General features: G+C 49.3%; 1 protein-coding gene across 1 annotated transcript in view; it reads left to right on the forward strand.

Annotated features, from left to right (window-relative positions):
- Positions 1 to 4,396: 4,396 nt before the first annotated feature.
- SLC5A11 (solute carrier family 5 member 11) overlaps positions 4,397 to 13,779 on the forward strand; it is a 64,617-nt gene continuing 55,234 nt past the window's right edge. Inside the window, exons 1-2 of the mRNA XM_054453152.2 lie at positions 4,397 to 4,452; positions 4,672 to 4,878. The gene's annotated coding sequence lies outside the window, so the exon portion shown is untranslated. The remainder of the gene's footprint in view (positions 4,453 to 4,671; positions 4,879 to 13,779) is intronic.

Genomic DNA, 13,779 nt, shown 5'->3' on the forward strand with positions numbered 1-13,779 from the left:
TTGTTAGGGATGTGGGTAGGTGAAGGTGTGTTATTAAACAGTCTGTAGAAAATCCAGGAAGAAATCACATCTTGAGCCCCCTAGAAGAACATGCGACCCAAGAATACATGTTGCAAACAGAGAGCCCCGTGCATCATTTGACACACCCCGCATTTTAGCTGTTTTTGCTGCTTTTGAATTTGCCAAACCTTACAAGTCATCAGAGTTCCTATTAAAAAACAAAACAAAAACAAAAAACCCAGACTTTGAGATTTCTCTTGAAAAAGGAATGCTGGCAATATAAGACCCACGTTCTTAGGTGGTGACGATGGGCTGGAACTAAAATCTGGGAAATGGAGTCACAATAACTGTATTTGCTCAGTGTATTTGCTCTGTATGAATTCACTGTTTGTATATTTGCTCTTTCTTTCTTTTTTCTTTTTTGAGATGGAGTCTTGCTCTGTTGCCCAGGCTAGAGTGCAAATGGCATGATCTCGGCTCACTGCAACCTCCATCTCCTGGGTTCAAGCAATTCTTCTGCCTCAGCCTCCCGAGTAGCTGGGACTACAGGTGCACCCCACCACACCTGGCTAATTTTTGTATTTTTAGTAGAGATGGGGTTTTACCATGTTGGCCAGGATTGTCTCGATCTCTTGGCCTCATGATCCTCCCGCTTCGGCCTCCCAAAGTGCTGGGATTACAGGCGTAAGCCACCGTGCCGGCCATCTGCTCTCATTTTTAAAGATATAATTTGCATACAACAAAATGCATGAGTCAGCCAGGCACGGTGGCTCACGCCTGTAATCCCAGCACTTTGGGAGGGTGAGGCAGGAGAATCACTTCAACCCAGGAGACAGAGGTTGCAGTGAGCTGAGATGGCGCCATTGCACTCCATCCTGGGTGATAGAGTGAGACTTGGTCAAAAAAAAAAAAAAAAAAGCCTAAGTGTTCATCCTTCAATTCACTGGGTTTTACCAATTGTATGTACCATATAATTACCACCCAATTCAATATAATAGAAATTTCCATCACCTCTGAGAGCACACTCTCACCCTCTTCCAGTTGTTCACTGGGTCCTGTTCTTTGACTTCTGTCACCACAAATCCATCTTTCCTGTTCTTGAACCTCACATAAATGGAATCATAAGGTCTGTACTCTTTTCACATCGGCTCCTTTTTTTTTTTTTTTTTTTTTTTTTGAGATGGAGTCTTGCTCTGTCTCACCCAGGCTGGAGTACAGTGATCCTGGCTCACTGCAGCCTCCACCTCCTAGGTTCAAGCAATTCTCCTGTCTCAGCTCACGAGTAACTGGGACCACAGGCGCACACCACAACACCAGGCTAATTTAATTTTATATTTTTAGTAGAAACAGGATTTTACAACATTCGCCAGGCTGGTCTTGAACTCCTGACCTCAGGTGATCCACCCACCTCGGCCTCCCAAAGTGCTGGGATCACAGGTGTGACCACCACGGCCAGCCCAGGCCAGCTCCTTTTGCTCAGCATAATGTTTCTTAGAGTCTTTGATTCATCTGTGGTGTTGCGTGGGTTGGGTAGTTCATTCCTTTCGATGAAAGTTTTCCACGGTGTTAGATGCACCGCAGTTTGTTTCTCCACTCACCTGTCGATGGAACTGGCGTTGTTTCCACTTAGAAAGTGTTTTGAATAAGGCCACCATGAACACTTGTGTGCACAACTTTTTGGGAACTTATGTCTCCATTTCTTTTGATAAATACCTAAGAGTGAAATTGCTGGGTCATGGGGGAGGTGTATGGTAACTTTATTTATTTATTTATTTATTTATTTATTTATTTATTTTATTTTATTTTATTTTATTTTATTTTTTAGATGGAGTTTCGCCTTGTCACCTAGGCTGGAGTGCGGTGGCACGGTCTCGGCTCACTGCAACCTCCATCCACCTCCCAGGTTCAAACGATTCTCCTGCCTCAGCCTCCTGAGTAGCTGGGATTACAGGTGCCCGCCACAACACTCAGCTAATTTTTGTATTTTTAGTAGAGACAGGGTTTCACCATATTGGCCAGGCTGGTCTTGAACTCCTGACCTCGTGATCCACCCACCTTGGCCTCCCAAAGTGCTGGGATTACAGGCATGAGCCACCACGGCCGGCAATGTGTATGGTAACTTTATAAGAAATATCCAAATAGTTCTCTAAAGTGGTTATATAGTTCTTTTTTTTGAGTTGAGATCTCGTTCTGTTGCCTGGAGTGTAGTGGCACTATCATGGCTCACTGCAGTCTTGAACTCCTGGGCTCAAACGATTCTCCCATGTCAGTCTCCTGAGTAGCAGGGACTACAGGTGCACACTACCATGTCCATCTAATTCTTCCTATTTTGTGTAGAGATGAGGGTCTGACTATGTTGCCCAGACTGGGTCTCTAACTCCTGGCCTCAAGAGATCCTCCTGCCTCAGCTTCCCGAAGCGCTGAGATGATAGCGTGAGCCCCTGAACTCCACCTCTCCTATTCTTTATAGCACTGAGGGTAAAAATGAAAATCCTGACAATCAGAGAAACAATCGGAGGTTACAAGCCAAGGGTTGAGCGGGCCACATCTGGCCCTCAAGGATGCATAATCATGAAACTTTGCAGAACCTCTCTAGAACAATCAGAAGTTCTCACCCCATTGGGCCTGTCTTCCCCCACATGGAGCTGGGTCTTGGCTGTCCTCTTCAGCTGGGACACATGCTCTCGGGTCAGCCACAACTCCACCTGCTCAGCTTCACTCACTGCCACGCCTCTTCTGTAGACACCCTGCACATGGCTAAGGCTCCCCAGACATTCCCAAGAAGTCAGGACTGGACCCCAGGTTGGCGAAGCAGCGCACCCTCGGTGGCACCCCACTGCCTTTCCTGGTGCTGCGGCCTCTGCTGCAGATCACAGATTCGTGGGCTTCTGTCTGTCCCTGTTCTCCAATCCCAGCTGTTCCTTCTGTAAATCTGTCCCTCAGGACAGGTCCCTCCCCCAAAGGCCCCATTCATACTGGTGTTGGTCAGTCACCCAGTATTTGCTCACCTAGGCCACCCTTTATCTGGCCAAGCCACCCTTCACTGCTCCTGTAGGACTCTAGAGCCAAGTGGCCTGGGCTGACATCTTGCTGTGTCACTTACAAGCCGGGTGACCTTGGGCCAATGACTCACCTCCTCTACCTCTGTTTCCTCGTCAGTAAGATAGAGATAACAGGACCCATCTTCGAGGGTTGTTGGAAAGACCAAGTGAGTAAAGGCATGTCGTGCCCTTAGAGCCTGGCACGTGCTCATCACTGCTATTATTTCTGGCTACTCGGTGCCAGGACAGGGGCCTCAGCTGAGGGCCCCCAGAGCCTGGCAGGCCCAGTAAAGGAGTGAGAGGGGGTGGCCACAAGTCCTCCCCAGTCAGCAGCTGTCCTGTGGCCATGGGGGCCTGGTGAGGCCAGATCTTCAGGTTGTTCTAGAAAAGTGAGTATTCTAGAATTATGTTTCGAACCTCTTGGTTTGCAAATACTAGTAACTATTTTTAAAATGTTTTGGTATTTGGCCAGGCACAGTGTTTGACCCCTGTAATCCCAGCACTTTGTGAGGCCAAGGTGGGAGGATCACTTAAACCCAGGAGTTGGAGACCAGCCTGGGCAACACAGCAAGATTCTCTCTCTACCAAAAAAATGAAAAAATTAGCTGGGTGTGGTGGTGGACGCCTGTAGTCCCAGCTACTCGGGAGGCTGTGGTGGGAGGATCACTTGAGCCCAGGAGGATGAGCCTGCAGCAAGCTGTAATGGCACCAATGCACTCCAGCCTGGGTGACAGAGTGAGATCCTGTCTCAGAAATAAAAAGTAAATAAAGTTTTGGATGCTTTGAGCATCTGGCAGAAATCTTCGCTGTGCCCCGCTGGCTTTACTGATGTCCTGGGCCCGATGTGGGCTCCTGGCCATGGCTTGGTCACTCCTGACAGTTTTTCAGGGCCTCAGACACCTCTTCTTCTTCTTCTTCTTCTTCTTCTTCTTCTTCTTCTTCTTCTTCTTTTTTTTTGAGACTGAGTTTCGCTCTTGTTGCCCAGGCTGGAGTGCAATGGTGCAATCTCGGCTCACCACAACCTCCGCCTCCCGGGTTCAAGTGATTCTCCTGCCTCAGCCTCCCGAGTAGCTGGGATCACAGGCGTGCACCACCACACCTGGCTAATTTTGTATTTTTAGTAGAGACGGGGTTTCTCCATGTTGGTCAGGCTGGTCTCGAACTCCCGACTTCAGGCAGACACCTGTTCTTTGCCGTGCCTCCGTCAGGAGAGTGTATGGAAAGGGGTTGCACAAGCAATGGTTGCTGTTCCTGTTGCTGCCACTGCGGTGAGGGCTGTGGCTGGACGTCCCTCCTGGCACTTTGCCTCTGTCCCCTCCATCCGCCGCCAGCATTTTTCCTCCCCCCTCTTCCTCCAGCTCGTCCCAAGCCTGCCTGTCCCCAGCGTGGAGGCGGGACAGTAGAAGACTGGGTGAGTGAAGCAGGATGGTGCCTTGGGCTCCAGCGTCTCCCCAACCCCTCCATGCCATGGGTCCCCACGCAGGTGAGGACCCTGGTGGAGGATGGTGTGGGCAGAGCATGGGACATGTCACCTTCCCCACCTGCTCAGAGTTCAAGGGTCCTGGGCTGGGCCCCGTTCTCTCTTCCGCCCTGGGGAGATCATTCACGCTTCCTTTAATCCCTGCTGCAGCTGAGGCTGGAGTTTGGAGTTTGACCCGCTCGGAGGCTCTCTCAGCAGTGGGCATATAGGAGGAAGGGTCACTGCTGTCTCCGGAAGCTCTTGGCTGCAAAGAGAGAGGATCCCGGGTGTCTCCCTCCTTACAACCATCACCACCTCTTAGTGCCTTAGAAGCCACTGACAGCCCCCCAGGGCAGGGAGCCCTGCATCTGGAATAAGGTAAGACAGCCCCCGCCCCCAAACAGGTAGCCACTCTCCAAACTGGGAAGTGGGTCTGGGGACAGGTGCTGGCAGAAGGACTCCAGCTGTCACCTGTGGGGCAGGGGAAGCTCAGCCCTCTCTGCAGAGAAAGCTTGTCATACACCAGGACAATGGAGTGTGTTCGTGGGGTAGGCATGGTGGTGTGAAGCCAGCAGCCGGCAGCCAGCAGCACCGTACGTGGGTCCCAGCTCTTCCGCTTAATCAAGGTCAGGGACATTGAGCCAAACATTTTGCCTCACCAAGTCTCAGGTTCCTTATCTGTCAATGGGAATATGAACCTCAGGCTGATCCACCCCACAGGTGTGTTACCCAGAGATAACGAAGGTAAATATATCCACATAAGCAATAAAAAGCTAGGGGAATGTATTTACTACAACTGCAGCTGCTGTTAACTACAAGGCAAATACAAGTCTTCACTGGTACGTGTCAGACACGTGCAGAGAGCTTTACATCTGGATCTCATCTAACTGACACAGAAACCCTGTAAGGTAGGTACAGCACCCCCTAATTCATGGACAGAGTCTAAGGGTCATTAAATAACTTGCTCAAGGTAATACAGATAGTGAGTGGCCAAGCTGAGACTCAATTCCTGTGGCCATGAGCTCAGCCACAATATCAGTGATTTTCTTTTTCTTTCCTTCCTTTTTCTTTCTTTCTCTTTCTTCTTCTTTCTTTCTTTTCCTTCTTCCTTTCTTTCTTTTCTTTCTTTCCTTCTTTCTTTTGTTTCTTTCTTTATTCTTTTATTTCCCTTTCTTTCTCCCTCCTTCTTTCCTTCCTTCCCTCCCTCCCTCCCACCTCTCTCTTTCTCTTCTCTTTTTTCTTTCTTTTCTTTCTTTCTTTCTTTCTTTCTTTTATTATTTCTTTCTTCCATTCTTTCCCTTTCTCCTTCCTTCTTTCCTTCCTTGCTTCCTCTCTCTCTCTTTCTGTCTTTTCTGTTCTCTTTCTCTTTTCCTTTCTTTCTTTTCTTTCACAGGGTCTCGCTGTGTTGCCCAGGCTGAAATGTAGTACTATCATAGCTCACTGCATCCTTGCACTCTTGGGCTCCAGCGATCTTTCCGTCTTAGCCTCCCAAGCAGCTGGGACTACAGGTGCACCACTATGCCCTGCTAACTTTTTTATTTTTATTTTTTGTAAAAATGGGGTCTCCCTGTGTTGCCTTGGCTGGTCTCAAACTCCTGAACTCAAGCGATTCTCCTGCCTCAGTCTTGGAAAGTGCTGGGATTACAGGCATGAGCCACTGCACCCCACCAATCAGTGGTTTTCAAATGGTGTTCTGCTGGATTATTCTGGGCAATAGTTGACAGAAGTGTCCTAGCCCATTGGGCATCCTGCAGATAGGACTTGGAAAAATGCCGTCCCTTGAGAGGTCACAGCGTGCAAAGGGTCTATAGTAAAGGCTCTAAAAATCCCACATTTGTTTGTTGTACCAACATTTATTGCATGCCTGTTTGGGAGACACAATGAGAGTGACAGAGACACACGGACCCTTCTTTATGGGGCTTGCTGTGCAGTGCAGACAAGGGGTAATGAGAGGATCACACACATCAAATGTTACACTTGATTCGACTGTGATGAGAAGTTGTGTTTGCCATGAAGGCAAAAAGCTTGGGGACCCAATTTATATTGAGGCCAAGAGGGGGCTCCTTTGGGGATATACGGCAGGCTGACATCTAAAGGATGAGTAGGAGCTTGTCCAACAGAGAGTGCAGGGAAGAGCATCCCAGGCAGAGGGAACAGAATGGCAAAGACCCTGAGGCCAGAAATTGTGTTCCAGGAATAAAATGAATGCTAGTGTGTGATGGGGTTGGAAGCACAACAAAGCACCTCAGCAGCACGGAGATGTTTTGAGCAGGAAAATGATCTGATCTGACTCATATTTAAAGATTTCTCTGGCTTCCGAGTGAGGGGCGGATTAAAAGGAAGCAAGGCCATGTGCAGTGGCTCATGCCTGTGATCCCAGTGCTTTGGGAGGCCAAGCTGGGAGGATTGCTTGAGGCCGGGAGTTTGAGACCAGCCTGGGCAACATAGCAAGACCCCGTCTCTACAAAAAAATTACAAAATAAGAAGTTAGCTGGAGGCCGGGCATGGTCGCTCATGCCTGTAATCCCAGCACTGTGCAGGGATCATTTGAGCCCACGGGGTTGAGGCTGCAGGAGCTATGTTTGTGTCACTGCACTTCAGCCCAAGCAACAGAGTGAGACCCTGTCTCAAAAAATAAAAAATTAGCTAGGCATGGTGGCATGTACCTGTGGTCCCACCTACCACCTACTTGGGAGACGGAGGTGGGAGGATCCCTTGAGCACAGATGTTCGAGAGTTTGAGGCCACAGTGAGCTATGACAGTACCATTGCACTGCAGCCTGGTCAAGGGAACAAGACCCTGTCTCTAAAAATTAAGTAAATTAAAACAAAATAAAATAATAAAATAAAAAAGGAAGCAAGAATGGATATCGGGGAGGTAAGACTGGAGGGTCTTTCTCTAACCTAGACAGAAGTGATGGTGGCTCAGACAAGGGTGATAGCACTAAAAATGAGGGAAAATGTGTGGATTTATTATGTTTTGGAAGTAGGAGAGAATGGAATTGGGAGTGAATAGATTCTGGGAGGTGAGAAAGGGATGCTATAAATTCTTCGATGAGACATTTACATACCAGGCACTCTTGGTACTTAGATGTAGTGCCTGGCACATAGAGGTGCTCACAGACCACTTGATAAGTGAACAAATGAATTAATGCCTTATAGATGACTCAGGTTTCTGGCAGGAGTGGCAGAGTGGATGCAGCTGCCGTTTAGTGAGGTGGGGAGGACTGGAAGAAGCATGTGCTTGGGCTGGAGAGCTTGGTCTGTAACTCGCATGTGTGAACTTTCAGACATCCATTAAGTAACCATGAGAAGCCGGGCATGGTGGCTCATGCCTGTAATCCCAGCACTTTGGGAGGCCGAGGCGGGCGGATCACCTGAGGTCAGGAGTTCAAGACAAGCTGGGCAATATAGTGAAACCCCATCTCTACTAAAAACACAAAAATTAGCCGGGCATGGTGACACATGCCTGTAATCCCAGCTACTCGGGAGGCTGAGGCGGGAGAATCGCTTGAACCCGGGAGACAGAGGTTGTAGTGAGCAGAGATCGCACCACTGCACTCCAGCCTGGGTAACAGAGCGAGACTCTGCCTTGGGGGCAAAAAAAAATATATATATATATATATATCCATGAGAGATGCCATGTTGGCATTTGGATGGACATGTCTGGGCTCAGAAGGTGCTCTGTAATGTCTGTTCTCTCTGGAATAATGAGACAAGGTCATCCCTGAAAGGCAGGTGGAGGAGAACGCTCTGCCGGCTCCCCTGCACTCACTGGGCATATGCCCTGTTACCCTGCTGTGGACCATTCAGGGAACGCTGCCCTGCCCTGCTGTGCCTAGAATTTCTTTCCAGATACCTGAAGCTGTGGCTCTTCCTAACGGACTAGGGGTGATCCTGGCCTCTGCTTCAGCCTCAAATCCTGAGATGTGTTTTTAAAATTTTTTATTTTATTATCATTATTATTATCTATTATTTGAGTCAGGGTCTGGAGTGCAGTGGTGCAATCATAGCTCCCTACAGCCTCAACCTCTTGGGCTTAAACAATCCTTCTGCCTCAGCCTCCCAAATAGCCAGGCCCACAGACACGCGGCACCATGCCCAGCTAATTTTTAAAAATTTGTTGTAGAGGAAAAAAAAAGGGTCTCACTACATTGCCCAGGCTGGTCTCAAACTCCTGGGCTCAAGCGATCTTCCCGCCTTGACCCCCCAAAATGCTGGGATTATAGGCATGAGCCATTGAGTCCAACCAGGATCTGTCTTTTTGGCCTTTTTGTAGAGACCTCTGTGTTTCTATGAACCCCATGGCATCAACTGGTGGAGGAGGCCAGGGGTGGTCATTTAGCCCTTCTTCCTGCAGTTCTAGTCCCAGACAGCCCTTCTCTGCCTTCCAGGACTGACTCTTTCCCTCTTGTAGGGCTGCCTCCACCAGGCTCCCTGGACCCAGGCCAGGCCAGGGCACAGCTTGCTGCAGTGCAGCAGGCAGTCAGCGCCACTGCAGCCCAGGAGTGGCAGGAAAGGGTGCGAGTGGCTTCCAGCCTGGGCGGTGTGACCCATGCCAGTCCTTATCACATCTGGAATTTTCCCCACCAAGGTCCACGTGTCTCAGGGTAGTTAGGAGCTCTAGAGTTAAACCTGGGTTGGAGCCCTGGTTCAGTCATTTACTAGCAGTGTGGCCTTAGACCCGGCCTCAGCTTTGTTTTCCTCACCTGTACAATGGAGTTAATCAGAGTCCTTGTAGGGAGGCTGTGACTTCAAAACGTGATTCATGCACATAAGTGGCCAAGGTTTGCCTAACCACAAAGTTTATTAATTTTTTTTTCTTTAAGACAGAGTCTTGCTCTGTCACCCAGGCTAGAGTGCAGTGGTGCAATTTCAGCTCACTGCAACCTCCACCTCCCAGGTTCAAGCGATTCTTCTGCCTCAGCCTCCCAAGTAGCTGGGATTACAGGAGCCCACCACCACGGCCTGCTAATTTTTGTATTTTTAGTGGAGACAGGGTTTCATCACGTTGGCCAGGCTGGTCTCAAACTCTGGACCTCAAGCAATCCACCTGCCTCAGTCTCCCAAAGTGCTGGGATTACAGGCATGAGCCACTGCACCCAGCCTAGTTTATGCTCTTTTTATTTTTATTTTTATTGTTTTTAGAGATAGGGTCTCACTCTGTCACCCAGGCTGGAATGCAGTGGTGCAATCATAGCTCAATGCAGTCTCAAACTCCTGGGCTTGGGCCCAGGGCAGTGGCTCACACCTATAATCCCAGCACTTTGGGAGGCCAAGGCAGGCGGATCACCTGAGGTCAGGAGTTCAAGACCAGCCTGGCCAACATGGTGAAACCCCATGTCTACTAAAAATACAAAAAAAGAAAAAAAAAATTAGCCGGGCGTGGTTGCAAACGCCTGTAATCCCAGCTACCTGGGAGGCTGAGGCAGGCGAATCGCTTAGGGGCAGGAGAATCGCTTGAAGCCAGGAGGTGGAGGTTGCAGTGAGCCAAGATTGCACCACTGCACTACAGTCTGGGGGACAGAGTGAGACTTCATCTCAAACAAAACAAAACAAAACAAAACTCCTGGGTTCAAGCAATCCTCTTGCCTCAGCCTCCCAAGTCATGCTGTCTTTTAAAAAAATGATTTTATAAAATGGACGGGGAACAGAACAAGTACTCTGTATTTAATCACATTACACATATAATGAACATGCCTACTGCTTTTTACAAACCTGTGACATATGTCTAATTATTAACCTCATTTCATAGATGGGAAATTGAGCCTCAGCGAGGTGATTTGCCCACGATCAAGGAGCTCATAGGAGGCAGAGCTGGGATCTGAGTCAGGGCAGTGCAGTTCTAAAGTATTTACACTTTACACTTTATCACGACATATCTATTTCCTGGAGAGTCTGTTGCTCATAATTAAAATTTGTAATTAGTCATTGTCATTTTCATTCAGGGCAGGAAACTTCCCTTGCTTCTCTCTCTCTCTCCCACTCTCTCTGTTTCTCCCCGGATTCCTGCCACCCCCTCTAATGTGTTCGATATTCATCTGGAAATACGCCTGCACTCTGGCAAAATAGTACTATTTTGTGTCTTTGAGTGCTTTGGCTTCATGCTATAAATTGTGTTCTGTTTATTTCCCTCCTTTTTCTTTCATTATGAAACGTTTCAGACACACAGAAGTTATAAAGAATCATGCACATCCAGAAGCCAGCCTAAGGCATGAAATGCGGCAAATACAATCACAGTGCACCTTCCCACACCTGTGGCCTGGGAACCTCTTTTCTGATCTTTTCCTTGCACCAGGGTGTGGAGATTTTTCACATCTCCTGGGGCGTGGAAAATTTTCATATCTACCATAGCAAATTATGTCAGTGGCCAAAAGGAAGGGATGAGAGAAGTCCCTGCTCCACTGAGCTTCCTTTTGTGCGTTGGCCAATAGGCGACCTCAAGGGTAGGCTGTTCTCCTTGCCAACAAAGCCTTTGTTATAACATAAGCTGCCGTGAATCCTCCCCGCAGGCACAGGGAGGGTTCTTCACAAGAGGTGAAGAAGGAGCCACCCCCAACCACCCCAACCAGACCCTCCTGAGGCAGCCTGGGAGCCAAACATCACTGTGCAAGGGACAAAGGGTGCCCGGGGTCATTTCACCGAGTGGGCCCAGGTACACACAGGGTGCAGGGGACTGAGATGAAAACCCAGAGGACAGGGCCAAGTCTACGCTTCTCATTGTTTTGTCCTTCATGCCGAACACAGAGCTTGGCACACAGTTGTTGCTTAATAAATGTTTATTTCACTGAGTCCCCAGGGCCTAGCACAGAGCATGGCACATAGCTGATGCCTAATAAATGTTTGTTCTACTGAGTTCCCAGGGCCTAGCACAGAGCATGGCACACAGCTGGTGCCTAATAAATGTTTGTTCTATTGAGTCCCCAGGGTCTAGCACAGAGCATGGCGCACAGCCGGTGCCTGATAAATGTTTGTTGTACTTAGTCCCCAGGGTCTAGCACAGAGCATGGCACACAACTAGTGCCTAATGTTTGTTCTACTGAGTCCCCAGGGTCTAGCACAGAACGTGGTACACAGTTGGTGCCTAATAATGTTTGTTGCACTCAGTCCCCAGGGCCTAGCACAGAGCTTGGCACCCAGATGGTGCCTAATAAATGTTTGTTTCACTGAGTCCCCAGGGTCTAGTACAGAGCCTGGTACATAGTTGATGCCTAATAACATTTGTTTTACTGAGTCACAAGACCTGACACATAGCTTGGCACACCGCTGGTGACTAATAAATATTCCACTGAGTTGCAGGGCCTGGCGTGGAGCCTGGCACACAGCTGGTGACTAATAAATGTTCCACTAAGTCCTCAGGGCCTGGCATGGAGCCTGGCACACAGCTGGTGCCTAATAAATGCTTGCAGGAAAGAAATAGAGCCAGAGGGAGTGAAAGAGAGAATGAAGGAGAGAAAGGTGTCAGGCAAGAAAGACAGACCAGCCAGGAATGCACCTCCAAACCTGGGTTGGGATCCCACCCGCGGCACTGACTGTGACCTAGAAGCAAGCGGCACAGCCATGCCTGAGTTAGGCTCACTTTCCCCTCTTGTGCCTCTGATTCCCACCTGTGAAATGGAGGTGAAATCACGTTTGCCTCAAAGGGCTGTGCTCCATGCCTGGCACTCAAATAGAAATTGTGCTCACCAAGTGTTAGGGCCGATTCTCAGTATACCTACTGCATGGATTTGCAGAGGGTGGAGCGCATGGAGGGTTCCTCCTGGGAGCCTGTGGCCGAGGCTCCAGAGCATCTTTGGTCGCTGTTCCTGTCTCCACCGTGAAGATGGAGCCACGTCCCTCGCGGCCCCTGGCTGGGCCCCACCTCCCGGAGACTCAGGAAGGGCTTGGAATCAGTGCCAGTTTCGCCGGCTGTGGGCCCCATGGCGGTGATGAATAACTTGTTTATCTGCTGGAGCTGCTCCCACCGCTCTCTCGGTGCCTGGCAGGCAGAGGTCTGGAAGGGGCGGGCAGGGACGGGAAGGACTGGCTCACCAGGCAGCCGCCGCCCCTCCTCCCTCCTCCCTCTGCCCCACTCCCCAATTCAGCATCAACCTCCACCTAAACCTGCTTCCTGCACTTTTCTGCTCCTCATCTTTCCCCAAATCCTGTTTTGGAAGCAGCAGGTTGAAGTGTTTGAAAACGCAGGCTCTGAAATCAGACCGGATTCGAGTCCCAGCTTTGTCACTTGTCAGCCATGTGACTTGGACACGACTTAAACTCTCGGAGCCATCACTCCCCCTGTAAAGTAAAGTTTTTTTTGTTTTTTTTTTTTCTGGAGACAAAGTCTCACTCTGTCCCCCAGGCTGGAGTGCAGTGGCACAATCACAGCTCACTGCAACCTCCGCCTCCCGGGTTCAAGCGATCCTTCTGCCTTAGCCTCCAGAGTAGCTGGGATTACAGTTGCATACCACCACATCCACCTAAAAAAATTGCATTTTTAGTAGAGGTGGGATTTCACCATGTTACCCAGGCTTGTCTCAAACTCCTGACCTCAGGTGATCCTCCTGCCTTGGCCTCCCAAAGTGCTGGAATTACAGGCATGAGCCACTGTGCCCAGCCTCCTCCCCTCTAAAGTCTGATGCAAACATTACTTACCTAATGGGGCTTCAACCTTGAGACAACCCACAAGGGTCCCCTTACTGCCTCCCCTCCTGAAGCTGCCAGAATGCTTTTCCTGCTTGGAACCTCCCTTAAGAGCCTCCACCCTTACCCTGAAAGGGAGTCTCCACCTCTAGGCCTTCCTCTCACTTTCTTGCACAGAGAAAGGTTAGGTTAGGTTAGTCTTTTTGTGTGTGTGTGTGTTGGTTTGTTTGTTTGGTTGTGGCAAGGTCTTGCTCTGCCTCCCAGGCTGGAGTGCATTGGGGCAATCATAACTCACTGTAGCCAAGCTCCTGGGCTCAAGTTATCCTCCTGCCTTAGCCTCCCAAAGTGGTGGGATTATAGGCTGGAGCCACCACACCTGGCCTCCAAATTATTTCTCTAATCTACTCCCTCTGCTATGGTCTGAATGTGCATGTCCCTCTGTCCCCAGATTCTTACATTGAAACCTAAATCCCTAATGCAATAGTATTAAGAGGCAGGGCATCTGAGAGGGTTAGGGTTATGAGGACTGTGCCCCCACAGATGGGATTAGCATGTTTATAAAAGAGGCTTGAGGCCAGGTGCGGTGGCTCATGCTTATAATCCCAACAGTTTGATAGGCCGAGTTGGGGGAATTGCTTGAGCCCAGGAATTTGAGACC

Source organism: Pongo pygmaeus, chromosome 18 (genome assembly GCF_028885625.2).
Source record: "Pongo pygmaeus isolate AG05252 chromosome 18, NHGRI_mPonPyg2-v2.0_pri, whole genome shotgun sequence".
Lineage (NCBI taxonomy): Eukaryota > Metazoa > Chordata > Mammalia > Primates > Hominidae > Pongo > Pongo pygmaeus.